The 13,746-nt window shown below is 41.5% G+C and overlaps 1 protein-coding gene across 7 annotated transcripts in view; it reads left to right on the forward strand.

Annotated features, from left to right (window-relative positions):
- Positions 1-13,746, forward strand: part of Zhx3 (zinc fingers and homeoboxes 3) — a 117,396-nt gene that overhangs the window by 62,541 nt on the left and 41,109 nt on the right. The window lies entirely within an intron of this gene.

The raw sequence follows: 13,746 nt of genomic DNA on the forward strand, positions 1-13,746 counted from the left end.
TGTCAACTGCTCAAGTGCTCAGCTGCCTCTTAAAAGAGCTATTCCTTTGTAAGGAGAGCCTACTTGAGAGACCACTTTCTCAGACCCTGTCTGGATATTCAAGGATCCATGTTGGACTCCATATGTAGTTGGATTTTTCTTTGTGCAACCCGCTCACAAATAACAGCATGGAGACTTATTAATTATAAAAGCTTGGCCTTAGCTTAGGCTTGTTCTTACTAGCTGTTATAACTTAAATTAACCCATATTTTGTGATCTGCATTCTTTTATGAATTATTTATTTATGTTTCATATAAAGTATAGCTTTGGCGACTTGTAACTTATTAATGTTCACCAGCTTGGCTTTGAACTCAAAGATCTGCTTGAGTTCTGCAATTAAAGTGGGCTCTGTTTCTTTTTTAGATTTATTTTTATTTTAGTGTGTGTGTGCATGTGAGTGTGCAAGTGTGTGGGTACCATGGAGGCCAGAAGAGGGTGTTTGATTTCCCTGGAGCTGGAGTTGTGAGAGGCCCATAATGGGTGCTAAGAAACAAACTTGGGTCTTCTGCAGGAACAGTCACTCCTAATTTCTAAGCCATCTCTCCAGTCTCTGTTCTTTAGTCTACAATAGGATTTTTTTTTGTGCAATGTTTTGTAACATTTCCTAGGCTCACTAATATTTTAGAGATTTTTATCTTGCAAGCAAGAATGATGGAGGAAGGTCATTGAGCAAAAAAGAAACTGCTTGGCTGGCCCTGATAGGTTAAAGCATAGGTGGGAGGAGTAAACAGAATAGAATTCTGGGAGGAAGAGGAAGTGAGGTCAGACTCTGCTCTGCTCCCGGAGAGATCCAACAGCTCTGCTCTCTGGAGCAGAGACGCCATGCTCCACTCTCCCAGGCAGATGCACGCAATGAAGCTCCTCCAACCCAAGATGGATGTAGGCTAGAATATTCCAGGTAAGCGCACCTTGGGGTGCTTACACACTTCATTAGAAATGGGCTAGTCCAGGTGCGAGAATTAGCCTGTAAGGGCTAGAGTTCATGGCCCAAGCGGTGTTTAAATGAATACAGTTTGTGTGTTGTTATTTCAGGCATGAGCTAGCAGGCGGCTGGGGTGCTGGGGACGCAGCCCCGCCGCTCTTATTTCAACAGATGGCCCGGCTAGCTCAGTCGGTAGAGCATGAGACTCTTAATCTCAGGGTCATGGGTTCGAGCCCCACATTGTGACCTCACCTGCCCTATCTCAGTGTTCAACTGATGTTCCTTAAAAATAAGCCATAAAATTATTTCTATTCTCCAGGGTATGTGTGCAAAGTTGTATGTATTTATGAAGCATAGCTCTTCCAAATAAAAAAAAAGTTCTTCTAGCTCTTTCATAATGCAGACAACATTTTGGGGAGCGCTAATCTTCATGTCAGCTTGACTGGAATTGGAAGTGTCTAGGAAATACACCTCTGTGAAGAGGTGTGGATGTGTGACGTTAGTTCCAGACTAACTGGAAATGGAAGGTCCACCCTGAGTGTAGGTAGCGCTGTCCCTTGGAATGGGGCTCTAAAGTGAATAAAAGTCTTGTGAGAAGGAGGAAGAGAGATGAGCACCAGAATTTCTCTCTCTACTTTCTGACTGAACACAAAGTCCCTTCTTACTCCTGCTGCCATGATGAATTGTTTCTTCTCAAACTCAAGCCAAAATAAATGAACTAAAAAGTTCCTTATGTCAACTGTTTTCTCAAAATGACAAGAAAATTAATTACTATTTTTAACTATCCACAAAATTTGTGTGTTGATCTTATTTTAGTCCTTTTACTTTATTAGCTTTAATTTTTAAAATATTCCAGATGGTTGTTGTCTTTGTTACTTTTCTATTGCATTGATAAAACACAATGACCAAGGCAACTCATTAAAAAAAGTGTTTATTTGGGCTTATGGTTTCAGAGGGTTAAGAGTCCATGATGGTGGAGCAAAGACATGATAGCAGCAACAACTGAGAACTCACACTTCAAACCCACAAGTAGAAGGCCAGGAGCATACTGGGAATGTCCCTCATTTATTTTCTTGTCATCCTGTAAAGACCTTTAGCAGTTTTCATAGTTTCAAAAGCTACGTCAACATGTGTACTATAACGAAAGGGGGAAATGTAAAGAGAAGAAATTAGCTTGACCAAGTGGTCAAGGCCAGATTATCAGTAATATGTCAAATAATCTACCCCATGATAGACACTAAGACAGACCCAATGTCATTGCTATGGATGTTGCCCAAAGTGTGTAATTTTAACAGTATAACAGTATGAAAACAAGCAGCTGCACCCAAATCAAGGAAATAGCCAACAGAATAACTGAATAAGTTTTATAAGTGTCAAGAATATGGATGACAAGGAAATAAATGGAGGAGTTGTCAAGTACTTCAGAAGACTAAAGAGAAATAACTAAATATCTTGGGATTCTGCGAAGGTATCTGGGACAGAAAAAGGATATTGGCAGGAAAAGCTGGTATCTTTTGAATATGGTTTTGGTTTAGTATTATTCTAGTATTATTGTTCAGGCTCTGTTAAAAATACTATACTATATTAGATACTAATATTGGGGAGGCTACATCAGGAATGTATGGAAACGGAACTATTGCTGTAATTTTTCAAAAAGCCAAAAATTTGATCAAAAAAGTTTAGAAAAAAGCCCATGTAAGATTTTTTTTAAATAAAAGTTCTGTATCTTTTTCTGTCTCCTTTATCATTTAAATGAAAATCTATTATGAGGTTAGAGGACCTGTTTGGTCCTTAGTAGAAACTGGCTAAAGAATATGAAAGAAAGTTTAGGATTGAATCCTTGTCAGTGACTTAGTAGATGCTACCAGTAACTTTCCATGGTCTTGCCTCTAGGCTCATTTTCTAACACGTCTCATTTTCTAGACCCTTTTAAACAGTATAGTAGTGAAAAGCCATGCTGATAAGAGATATCTCTGAATATTTTATGAGCAAAATGATCATGAACTTAGTCATTATAAGATAATGCACTTAATAGAAAAAAAATTCCCAAACCACACTTACACAGAACCATGAGTCCCAAGATCTCTTTCAGCTTCATGGAATTCTCTGAATATTGTGTTTGCTGCTGAGATCAAGATGACTTGAAAACTGGAGCACATCCATGCAGAAGTGACAGGACACCGTCTTCTGGAAGCTTATGAAGTCCCTCCTTTGCTGTTGGGAAATAACTAAACTAAATCATTATGTATAGAAAAATCTGAAAAGCCAGGGGTCTATAAAATATTTACGTCATGGTCTAGAGGGAGAGCAGCCTAGGAGTCTGTGTAGAGTCTTGGATTTGGAGGAGAGGGATCTATCTGGTTTATCCATGAGAAGAGAGAAGTCAGACCCAGGGCAGACATTCTGGCTTGTGTAAAGTTGAGCATACTAGATATACAGGTTGAAGATTTTAAAGCATTTTGAATTTGTTTCTGAGGCAGCAGCCTAGCAGAAATTCTGTTTCCCAGAGGTTCTGGGTAAGTGATATAACAATGAGGCTCCAAGAAATCTTATCTCCTCTCATAGTTGAGGGGTCTACTTTGTTTCCCTCGAGTTTACTTGGTCTTTAGCCAGTTCTTTCCTACTTAGTTGTGAGTTGATTAATCTCTTGCTGAACTAAAAGAAAAGAATCTGGACTTAACAAAGCTGAATTAGACATACTTGGTTGAATTGGTGTTTTGTGAGCAGTGCCGGGCACTGTGTTAGGTACTGTTAATACAGCAGCAAGTAAGCTCGTCATAGTCCTGTCCTCATGAGGTTCACAAGCAATGAAATTGTTCCTTCTAACTTGCATCAGCCAGCTCATCTGCCTTCCTTAGAAGTGCCTTGGATGGCTATAAATGTGTTTTTTATTTAATACTAAAATGAACTATTGTTTTAACTTCCTTCTAGGAATGTTGGAAAGATCCTTTCATGTATAGTCTGAGTTATATAATTTTGAAGCCGCATTTGGTCCTTTGATCATAAAACCAGCCCTTATCCTTACTGCTCCCTTCAGACTATGATGTTAAAGACATTAGTGGATTTGCTCAGTGCATATGACAATCAAAATGTGTTTACTAAGGCCCAGCAAGCTCTAAGAGGCAGTGTGGCCAGCTGACAGCATCCAGAGGGAGCCAGCTTCTCCCTGTTGCTGTGTGGACATTTCTTTCTTCCTGGATTAAATCTCCTGGGTCAGATTCCAAGCTGTGACCTCACTCAAAGCAGTGAACCAACTAGAGTAGCACTGCCAACCCGATTCCACAGCACTAATAGCCTCTTCCTGGGCCCTTCTGTTGGAGTCTTCTGGACCTTTTCATCTAGTAAAGCTATGTCCTCATATCTTGAGTTATAAAACATGGATATTACAAATTGTTACTTTTTCTAAATCAAGGATACAGTCAGTGCCAGGCATGAAGGCCCATTCTGTAATCCCAGCACTCCACACTTTAGAAGCTGAAGCGGGAAGAAAATTCAAGACTCCATTACTGGTTGACATAGTTTGCAGTTCCGTGAAGTGTTATTGAAGGAGGCCGCTTGGCTGCTTGTTCGTTTCCTGGCCACCCAGACCTCTGAAATAATCACACAGAAACTGTATTAGTTAAATCACTGCTTGGCCCATTAGCTCCAGCTTCTTAATGGCTAACTCTTACATATTAATTTAACCCACTTCTATTAATCTGTGTATTGCCACGTGGCTGTGGCTTACTGGCTAAAGTTCCATCTGGCTCCAGTGGGGTTACATGGCTTCTCTCTGACTCCGCCTCCTTTCTCCCAGCATTCAGGTCCAACTTCCCTGCCTACCTAAGTCCTGCCCAGCTATAGGTCCAAAGCAGTTTCTTTATTCATTAATGGTAGTCACAGCATACAGAGGGAAATCCCACATCAGAGTGTTTGAATGAATGGTCGTTCTTCCAGTTAGTTTTTCAGGGCAAAGCTCATCAGTTCATCAGTTGAGCTTTGACCCACTCCTCTTCTCAGCAGTGAATCTGATAGCCCGCCTTGGCTTGTGAGGTTCTAACAGCCATTGTCATGCCATCCTGCAAGTCCCGGTTCTCTAGTCACCATCCTCCCTGTGAAGTCATCTTTGGCTCTTTTACTGACCCCCCATCTTTGGGGTTTTTAAAGCATAGTTTCATGTAACCATCTTTGACCTCAAACTCACTGTATAGCCTAGGCTGATCTTGAGCTCATGCTTCTACTTCTGCAGTGTTAGGATTACAGGTGTGGCCACCATTCCTGACTCTGGCCTTCTTTACCCCATATGCCTCTCCCTTGGGTTTTCCAAACCTAGTGTAGTGACTCTCCTGGAGCACACACCATAGGCTGACTGGTAAAACCATGACTAACCAACATGGCCATCTCCTATCCTGACGTGACTGAGATGTTTACAATTCATCTTTCTGTCCTCTAGTGCCCAGACTTTGTTAACATCAGTGTTTAGCATTCTAGCCATCACCTAAACACTTTACATTTATTACTGTTTATCATAATAATGCTGTGAGAGTTGCACATACTCTTGTTTCACAGATGAGGAAATGAGGCACAGAAAGGTTAAAGATTTTGCCCAAAGCCACAGAAGGGTTGGATTTGGAAGCCAGGTTCGAAGCTGGGATACAGATCTTTTAAGCACTACTTGGAATGTGTGTGGTAGTGCCCATGGTCTCCACTGTGTGAACCATACCAACAGCTAGTGTTTATGGAATATTGCTTATGTGCCAGGCACTGGGTTGTGTTATATATTACCTCACCTATTCTCACCATGAGGTACATACAGTCATTCTGTAGGTGAGGAAACTGAAGTTCAGAGGGGTTGGAGTTGAGCAACATTGTGCTAGGCAATGTTCCAGTATGGCCTAGTATGATTTAATAGATGAATGAGTAAATGCATGAAAGCTATAGGAAAAGCTATAAGGAGTAAAGTAAGGTGTATTGAGCACCTTCTATATTTTTCAGTATGATCTTTTTCTAACATCTTACTATTAAAACTTTCAAACTCATTGTAAAAAGAATATAATGGTGAGAAACCATGTATCTACTGCTGTGTCTCACCTGTTATTATATCTTCTTATGTACTTCTCACCCCGTTTTTTTTTTAACCATTTAACCATTGTATTTTTGATTCATCCCCTCCCGAGTATTTCTGTGCATATCATGAAGTAGAAGTCAGTGTTTGTTTATAGTGAGGTTTTTATATCCTGTGTTTATTTAAAGGGAGAGCTTTGCATGCCATGGCACATAAATGTAGCTCAGAAAACAACTTGTGTGAGGTCTTGTCAGAAAGAGAAGGAGCCCTTATAATTGCATGCTGAGATGTTTTTCTAATGGCTGCTTTGGTATCAGTTGATTATATTTTCGCATTCAGGTTGTGATTTTCCTGGTTCTGGTTATGACCAGTGATTTTCACCGTTTTGAACAGTTTTTCCTATAACATTGGGAGAATGAGTCCTATTTAAGTCTGCTGTTAAGTCACCCTGTTTAGGTTTAGCAGTCCCAGTGGATTGCAAACTCTTTGGTTTGCTTAGCTCCTGTGGTGTTGCTGGGGGAATCTTAAATAAGAAGTTTCCCAAGGCCATGCTGCCTGGTGCCTGTATGTAGGAGAGAAGAGGTTTCTGTCCCACTGGGAAGAAGAGTACTTTTGGGGGACCCTGTAGAGAAGGTGAGGGTATTTCCCTAGACTAGTTTATTGTCAGCTGGTCCTGAAGTATCCTGCTAGTTCGTGTTGGCTTGGCATTGTAAGTAGAGCTCCCCTTTAGTCTTGGGCTGCCTTCTGTTGCTAGGTTGGATATTGGGAAACTTTTTTCTGTTGTATGATGGAGGGTTCTCATAACATGTGCAGCGGTGTGTTGTTTCTGGGTTCTTAACCATTCACCTTCCTTCCTCTGTCTTTTCAACTTCCTTCAATTGACTCTTGTGTTGCTCCCATTGTACTGTAGGAGGAGGTGGGTAAGATGTGAGCTCATGGGCTTATCCGTGTTGTCTGGCTCAAGACACTGTTCTGTTTGGCTATTCACCTTTTGGATAATATGATTATTTTGAATGGTTACAATTTTAAGCTTCATAAAGTGGGCAGGGGGCTTCTTGGGGAGGCTTTGCAGTAGCCTCAGGGTCTGAAAAGATTTCTTACTCCACAGGCACATGGAAAACTTTTTATCTGTCTTCCTCTTGCTTGGCTGTTTGTGTTTTTCATGTCTGCTTTAAAAGCAGCCCTTCCTTGTTCTTACTCTTGATGAATAATACATGTGAGAGTTGAAAGTTAAGACAAATAAACTGTTAGTTTTGTAAGGGGCTTTTTTTTTTTTTGGCTTTTTGATCAATGTCATCTCCCTTTTGACAGGAATTTTATTTTAAATTCAACCATGCAAATTGTATCCAACAGTTAACTTAAGATATTTAATTTTTTATGTACATTTAAATTTATGCACTGAAAAATAATTATTTATAAATGTGTTTTTTACATTCTTTTCTTTCAACTGAGGGATTTGAGGTCATCTCAGTTCTTCCACTGTAAATGTGCCTTTGAAAAATCAGAAATTGCTAACATTGGAAGTCAGGAACCATTTTATGTAGTTTACAATAGTAGTTTTGTACAGACGATTTCAGGTTAGAATTGCATACTATTTATTCCCACCCATTTCCTTTATTGGCTGTGACACACAGGAATTACGCCCATTGCTTAACTAACCTTTCTGACCTTTTGTTACTTGGCTATAAATTGACTTGGGTCTTTTGCAAAAACATTGGGGGGGGGATCTTTTTGTTAGAACCCAGCCAATTCCTGCTTCAGCGCAGAACAGTTTGTTCTCTTGAAGGAATGAGCCAGTTCAGTGAGCAGAAAAACACAGCCATAAACTGGCATCGGCAGGACCATGTTCTTTCCACAGAGCAAAGGACTCATAAGAGAATGAGGTTTTGGGGCGAGAAACATGCTTTTGAGCTTCACTGATTTTATGTAAATGTAATTGACTTTCTAGAGTGAGTTGGGACTACTATATGAAAAGGATTTTCTTCCTGTGCTCTGGTGGACATAACATTCTAACTAAACGGGAGTATAGTGGGATTCTCTTTTGCTGTTCCATTGTCCCCTCAGACTGTGTATGGCATGTTCCCCTACATTTCATCTGATCTGCCTGTCAGGATGGGAGCAGGATGTATGCCTGCTCAGCATACAGGCATTCCATGACTGACTACATCTTGCAAGGCTGAATGCTAGCCCATCCTTGAGAGAAGACATTGATGGCAGCCAGTGAATTAGAAGAAAACATGAAACATGCTTACACAACTGTGAGGCAGATGTGGTGGTAACAGAAAACACACAAATCCCAGTATTTCACATAGTGGACGATATATAAGGGCATTTGAATAAGGTTTGGAGACTGTTTAGGAGTTTGCCAGATGGCCAGTGGGAAGGTTCTGGGGTAGCTCTGGTTATTGCCTAGCCTGTTGTTCCCTGGAGTGTACTCAAGAAGTTTTCTTCCTTTAAAAAAAAGTTTCTGGTCAAATAGGAGTGGATTTAAAGTTTGGGAGTAATGACACAATCTGGGATTTGGGGTAGTATAGAATTACTTTTGGATCTGATGGAGTAAGTAGGGAAGGGAGTGAAGCTGGGAATGGCTAGGGACTGTGCACTATGCATCGCTGTCATAGCATGTGACAACCTAGATGTTCTCCTATAGGTAGTAGAGCTGTAAAATGCCAGAAATGAAGATTGATTTGGGGCAGAATTGGGTGAGAAAAAGTAGATTTGCGCTTACTAGACTAGAAATGTTAGGTTGGACCAAACTAAGTAGAGACCATGATGCCAGGCTGAAATGATTCCTGCATGGAGTCCCTAGAGACAGTGAGCTACATTCTGGAAAGGCAGATATGGTTGTGACATAAAGAACTTCATGGGGAGGACAGGGCATGTAGTGTAGATCGCTGAAGTCTCTGCAGCAAACAAGAACAAGAGGACATTGCTTAGGGCTGACCTTGGTGGAGAAGGAGTACAGGGAGGAAACAGGAGACAGGAAGTCTCCTGGGCTAACAACATGCTGTCAGTGACTCACATACACTGTCATGTCTAATGTAGTGAACTATACGACGTTTACACTTATATATTATACCAATGAAAATTGGGATTTGGGAGTTTCAATACTTCCCCCAAACCCAAGTGGCCTGTATGAGGAAGAAGCCGAGTCAGAGTTGGAACTCAGTTTTATATGACTCCAAATATAATGGCATGCCCACTCTTGGATGTGACTAGATACAGCTGAGCAGCCCAGTGTTGAACAAGTCTCAATATATATATTTGAGACAGAGCTATGCTCCTGGCTAACCTGGAACTTCATATGTTGACCATGCTGACCCCAAACTTTCAGTCATTCTCTTGCCTCTGCTTCTGCTTCCCCAGTGCCGTACTTACAGGCTTGCTTCAAAATGTCCCACTGTATACATTCTTTCTGAGAGTTTGCACCTATAAATAGTCATCTAGTAATACTTAGATGCTAGCATTAATGCTAATACAAGAAACATTTAGTTTATCTGCTTTTTATTCTTAAGTATTATAATATAAAACAGCATGATTTTATTTTTTGAAATCTCACCCTTGTTTAAGAATTGCTTTGGGGAAAAGCCCAATCAAACTGACAAAACATGAATGTTACTGATAGACTGAATTTTATATTTTATTTTGCTCTGTATGTGTGTCACAGTGAGTGTTCAGGCTAGCAGACCACTGTCCAGTTGGTTCTCTCCTCCCACCACATGTGTGGTTATCACACTCAGGTCATCAGACTTGGTGGCAAGCACTCTTACCCACTAAACCAGCTCACCAGCCCTAAAATATGTAAGTTTTAATGCTCAGAGTATGTGTAACAATTTATGAAAACAACACACTTTGGCCTTCAGAAACTGAAGAACCATTTAAGACTAACATGAATAGAAAGGGTGTGGGACCACTGTTTAATAAATACATGCTCTAAGAGGGTTCAGAAAAACACAGTTTTCAGGTAACTATCTTAAAAGGGGGGATTATTCAGTAGAGCTCAGCTTTTGTCAGCCCCAAGACAAATAAATAGTTTTCTGTTTGCTTCATTATTCCTTCAATCATGTTGACATAGATTCCAGGGTTAGATCCTAGGAGATAGACAGTAAAGAAGCAAAAGCAAACCTGGTTTCCTTGAAACTACTTATCTATCCCATGTGAAGTACAGCCATTTGGGACTGGAGACTCTCAGTTCTAGCATCAAGGCTGAGCTTATGCCAACTGTCTTCTCAGCATTCCCCTTCCCAATTTCTGTTGCTTGTTTGTCACAGTGGAACAAGAGATAATGAATGTTGTCAGGATAAAAATGTGGGGAAGGTATCTAAACTTAGATATCTCAGTACTCAGCCTGTATTATTGTATGGCGTCACTGGTAAAAATGTTGGGTCTTTAAGGGGAATTTCAATATTTAATGTGGCAGAGCTGTAGCTGTAGCATAGTCTCCTGTTCAAAGTCTGGATTATATATAGCTCAGGAGTGGAAAGCCAACTCCGCTTTCATCTAGTGGCCGATGAGCATAGCACGAGAGGCAGTTATGTAAGCAAGTGCTCATTAGTACTGCTGTAAATTCAGACAGCTGGGCCTCCGTGGTCCTTTGTCTACCTCAGTGTTAACTCTCATTTGCTTTCTTGGTAGCTGTGAGGCTTAGTGCATAAGAGAACACTGGAAACAAGGAACCCCAACTGCAGCCTGACACTCTAGTTCACAGCAGCTCACAGACCTGTACACAAGCAGTGCCAGTTCATGTGGCGCAAAAGGCTTGTGGTGTACTGGAGTGAAAAGACACAGCAAGGAGAAATACACTAAACAAGCTTGGAAGACTGGTCATACTGTGGGGTCCCTTAATTTGCACATTTGCTTCTTTGTACTTCTGCGATGAAAACCTGTTAATGTCTGTTCCATGTTTGGGTATTAAGTGATAGTGTCAACACTAGATGTAGTGACTCATATAATGTGCCTTCCCATATTGCTGCTTGGTGAGCATTTGCAAATGCTCATTTCTCCTCATTTACCTTATCTCAACCTTTGTCCCAGTTCTGCCTTTTTCTTTTTGCTGAGAAATATAGTCCCATTCATGAACTCCATCATTATATATTTAGTACCTCAAAATTCTCTCACCTTCTCCTTCTTCCTCCTTTTTCCTTTCTGCCTCCCAGGAGTATGTATCCACACTCCTTTTCTGCTGTTTCTGGGCTAAGGACGAGAGATGGAAGAAAGGAGCTAGCCTGAGAAGATAAGTGTGGATCACTCTCCTAAGCATATCCTAGGTCAATAATCCTAATCCTGGTACCTTCAAATTTCCCAAATAGGTGTACGAGTCCCAGGCTCTTGACTCTTCCGCAGCATTAACATGTCTTCTTTTCTTATATCCCTTTACTCAAAAGACAAAAGAGAGGATTTGATTTTGCCAGGCTGCCTAGTTGTAGAGTCACCTTGAGTAGGTATATATTGTGTTCCTCCTGAGGCTCTGTGTGCTTCCATACTGTAGGAGTCCACTCTGGAGGTCCTTAGTGAGGGAGAACTCTTGCCGCAGCATTTGTTTGCCCTTCTAGCTCTAGGTCTCTCCTTACTCTTCACCTGCCCAGACCACCCCCATTCGACCACCCCTTATCTGATACATCTTTTCCTAAAGAAATAATCATGCCCTTGGGGCATTTAGGAGAGTCTCAAACCTTGATTGGTTGTAACTACCTGGATATTATGGGAAGCTACTGGTTTCTAATGGGTAGAGATCAGGGATGTGATGACATACACTATAGTGTACAGTACAGCACCCTACTCCCGGATGTTACTAATTTTCATTAGGAACAGGGTTGAGAAGCTCTGACTCGGAGTTTCTTGTTTCATCCTGCCTGCCTCTGTCACATTAAGGAGATTTCTAACCTCAGCAGCTGCTCCTTTCCCTGGATGGCCTCACCTCCGTTAAGGCTTCCTTCATTCCTTACCTAGTCAGAGTGGGTCCTCCCTTAGGTTTCTACCTGCCTTGTCCACTCATTGCAACCTTTCTCACTGTTGCTTTGATAGCCCCTCACAAGGACTTGTTCTTTTGAGAGCAGAATAATAGCTTGATTGGAATGCAGGTTATTGTCCACCAAATCAAATATGCTGTTGTTATATAATGTTTATATATAAAAAACAAAAATATTCCAAGGGCCCAAACCGTGGCATCAGAAGAGTAAGGGGCATATTGAGGAAAGAGCAAAGGATTCATAGCTCATATCTTCCCTGACCTTTAGATTCCACATAGGAAGACAGTGACAATGTTGGCTTCCTGAGATTGTTGTTTGAGACTATGAAAAGACATTAGGAATGAGCCTATCACATTCAAATGTGTTATAAAACTGGAAAATGAAGCCATGGTTCCAGATAGTAGATAATTAACAGACACAGAAAATGTCACTGTTTGTTATTGTCTAGTAGTAGGGACCTTGATTCCAGGTAGCTACCAAATAGTCAACCTCATGAGCGTGATCCCCTTTGCTATAGAAATACTAAAAAGTGTTAGTGTTGATGGAGATGGAAGAGGAGGGGATTGGTGGGTGGGGTGGGAATGGGAGATAAGGACTGGGAGGGAAGGGTGGGGGAAGGCTGCAGCTGTGATAAAAGCCATAGAACCTTCATCTGGTGATGGATGGAGATAGAGACCCACACTGGAGCACTGGACTGAGCTCCCAAGGTCCCAATGAGGAGCAGATGGAGGGAGAACACGAGCAAGGATGTCAGGACCACGAGGGGTGCACCCACCCACTGAGACAGTGGGGCTGATCTATTGGGATCTCACCAAGGCCAGCTGGACTGTGACTGAAAAAGCATGGGATAAAACCAGACTCTCTGATCATGGCGAACAATGAGGGCTGATGAGAAGCCAAGGACAATGGCACGGGATTTTGATCCTACTTCATGTTCCGGCTTGGTGGAAGCCTAGCCAGTTTGGATGTTCACCTTCCTAGACATGGACGGAGGGGGGAGGACCTTGGACTTTCCACAGGGCAGGGAACCCTGACTGCTCTTTGGATTTGAGAGGGAGGGAGAGAGGAGTGGGGGGAGGGGGAGAGGAGTGGGGGAGGGGGAGGGAAATGGGAGGCTGGGAGGAGGCGGAAACTTTTTTATTTCCTATTCTCAAAAAAAAAAAAATCTTATTCTTAAGAGGGAGTCTAAGATAGGCCAAGCCTTACCTTACAGGTCCTAAGTGAGATCATTTGAAGGGAAGCATCTGGACCACATCACCTGAGCCATCTACTGAAACAGCATCACTTGATAACAGCCTACTGTCTGTTCCCTACCTGACATTGCCTAGAGAGCAATGTAAGCATGGCCATTGCATCCATTTCACTGTACCTTTGCTTGTTTTCTCTTACACTAGCTCCAGGGTATGCTTCTATTTGAGTGTCCCCCAGAAGGAATTGCCTCTGTACAGACATAAGTATTTATTAAATAATGGCAATAGTACCACTCAAAGTATATTTCTTTCATTATTAGGACTCTGAGGATCAAATTATGTACCAGGTGAAGGGTAGGGAACTTTCTAATTGTCTTTCTCACCACATCCCTCCTACCTCTCCGTTTTCTCCAGCTGCAAGACATGTTTGTTTTCATCTTCATAATAAAAGGATTAGTCTCACTCCAAGCTTCATGCCTTGGGTCTTGATTACTTAATTAAATCATGTCACCCTACATGTTACTCCAGGTGAACCCAGTAGCACTAGTGCCAGAAGGAGATTTCAGGGCTGGATATGATCCA

This window comes from Alexandromys fortis, unplaced genomic scaffold (assembly GCF_014885135.2).
Source record: "Alexandromys fortis isolate MF-2015 unplaced genomic scaffold, M_Fortis_MF-2015_v1.1 scaffold_27, whole genome shotgun sequence".
Taxonomy (NCBI): Eukaryota; Metazoa; Chordata; class Mammalia; order Rodentia; family Cricetidae; genus Alexandromys; species Alexandromys fortis.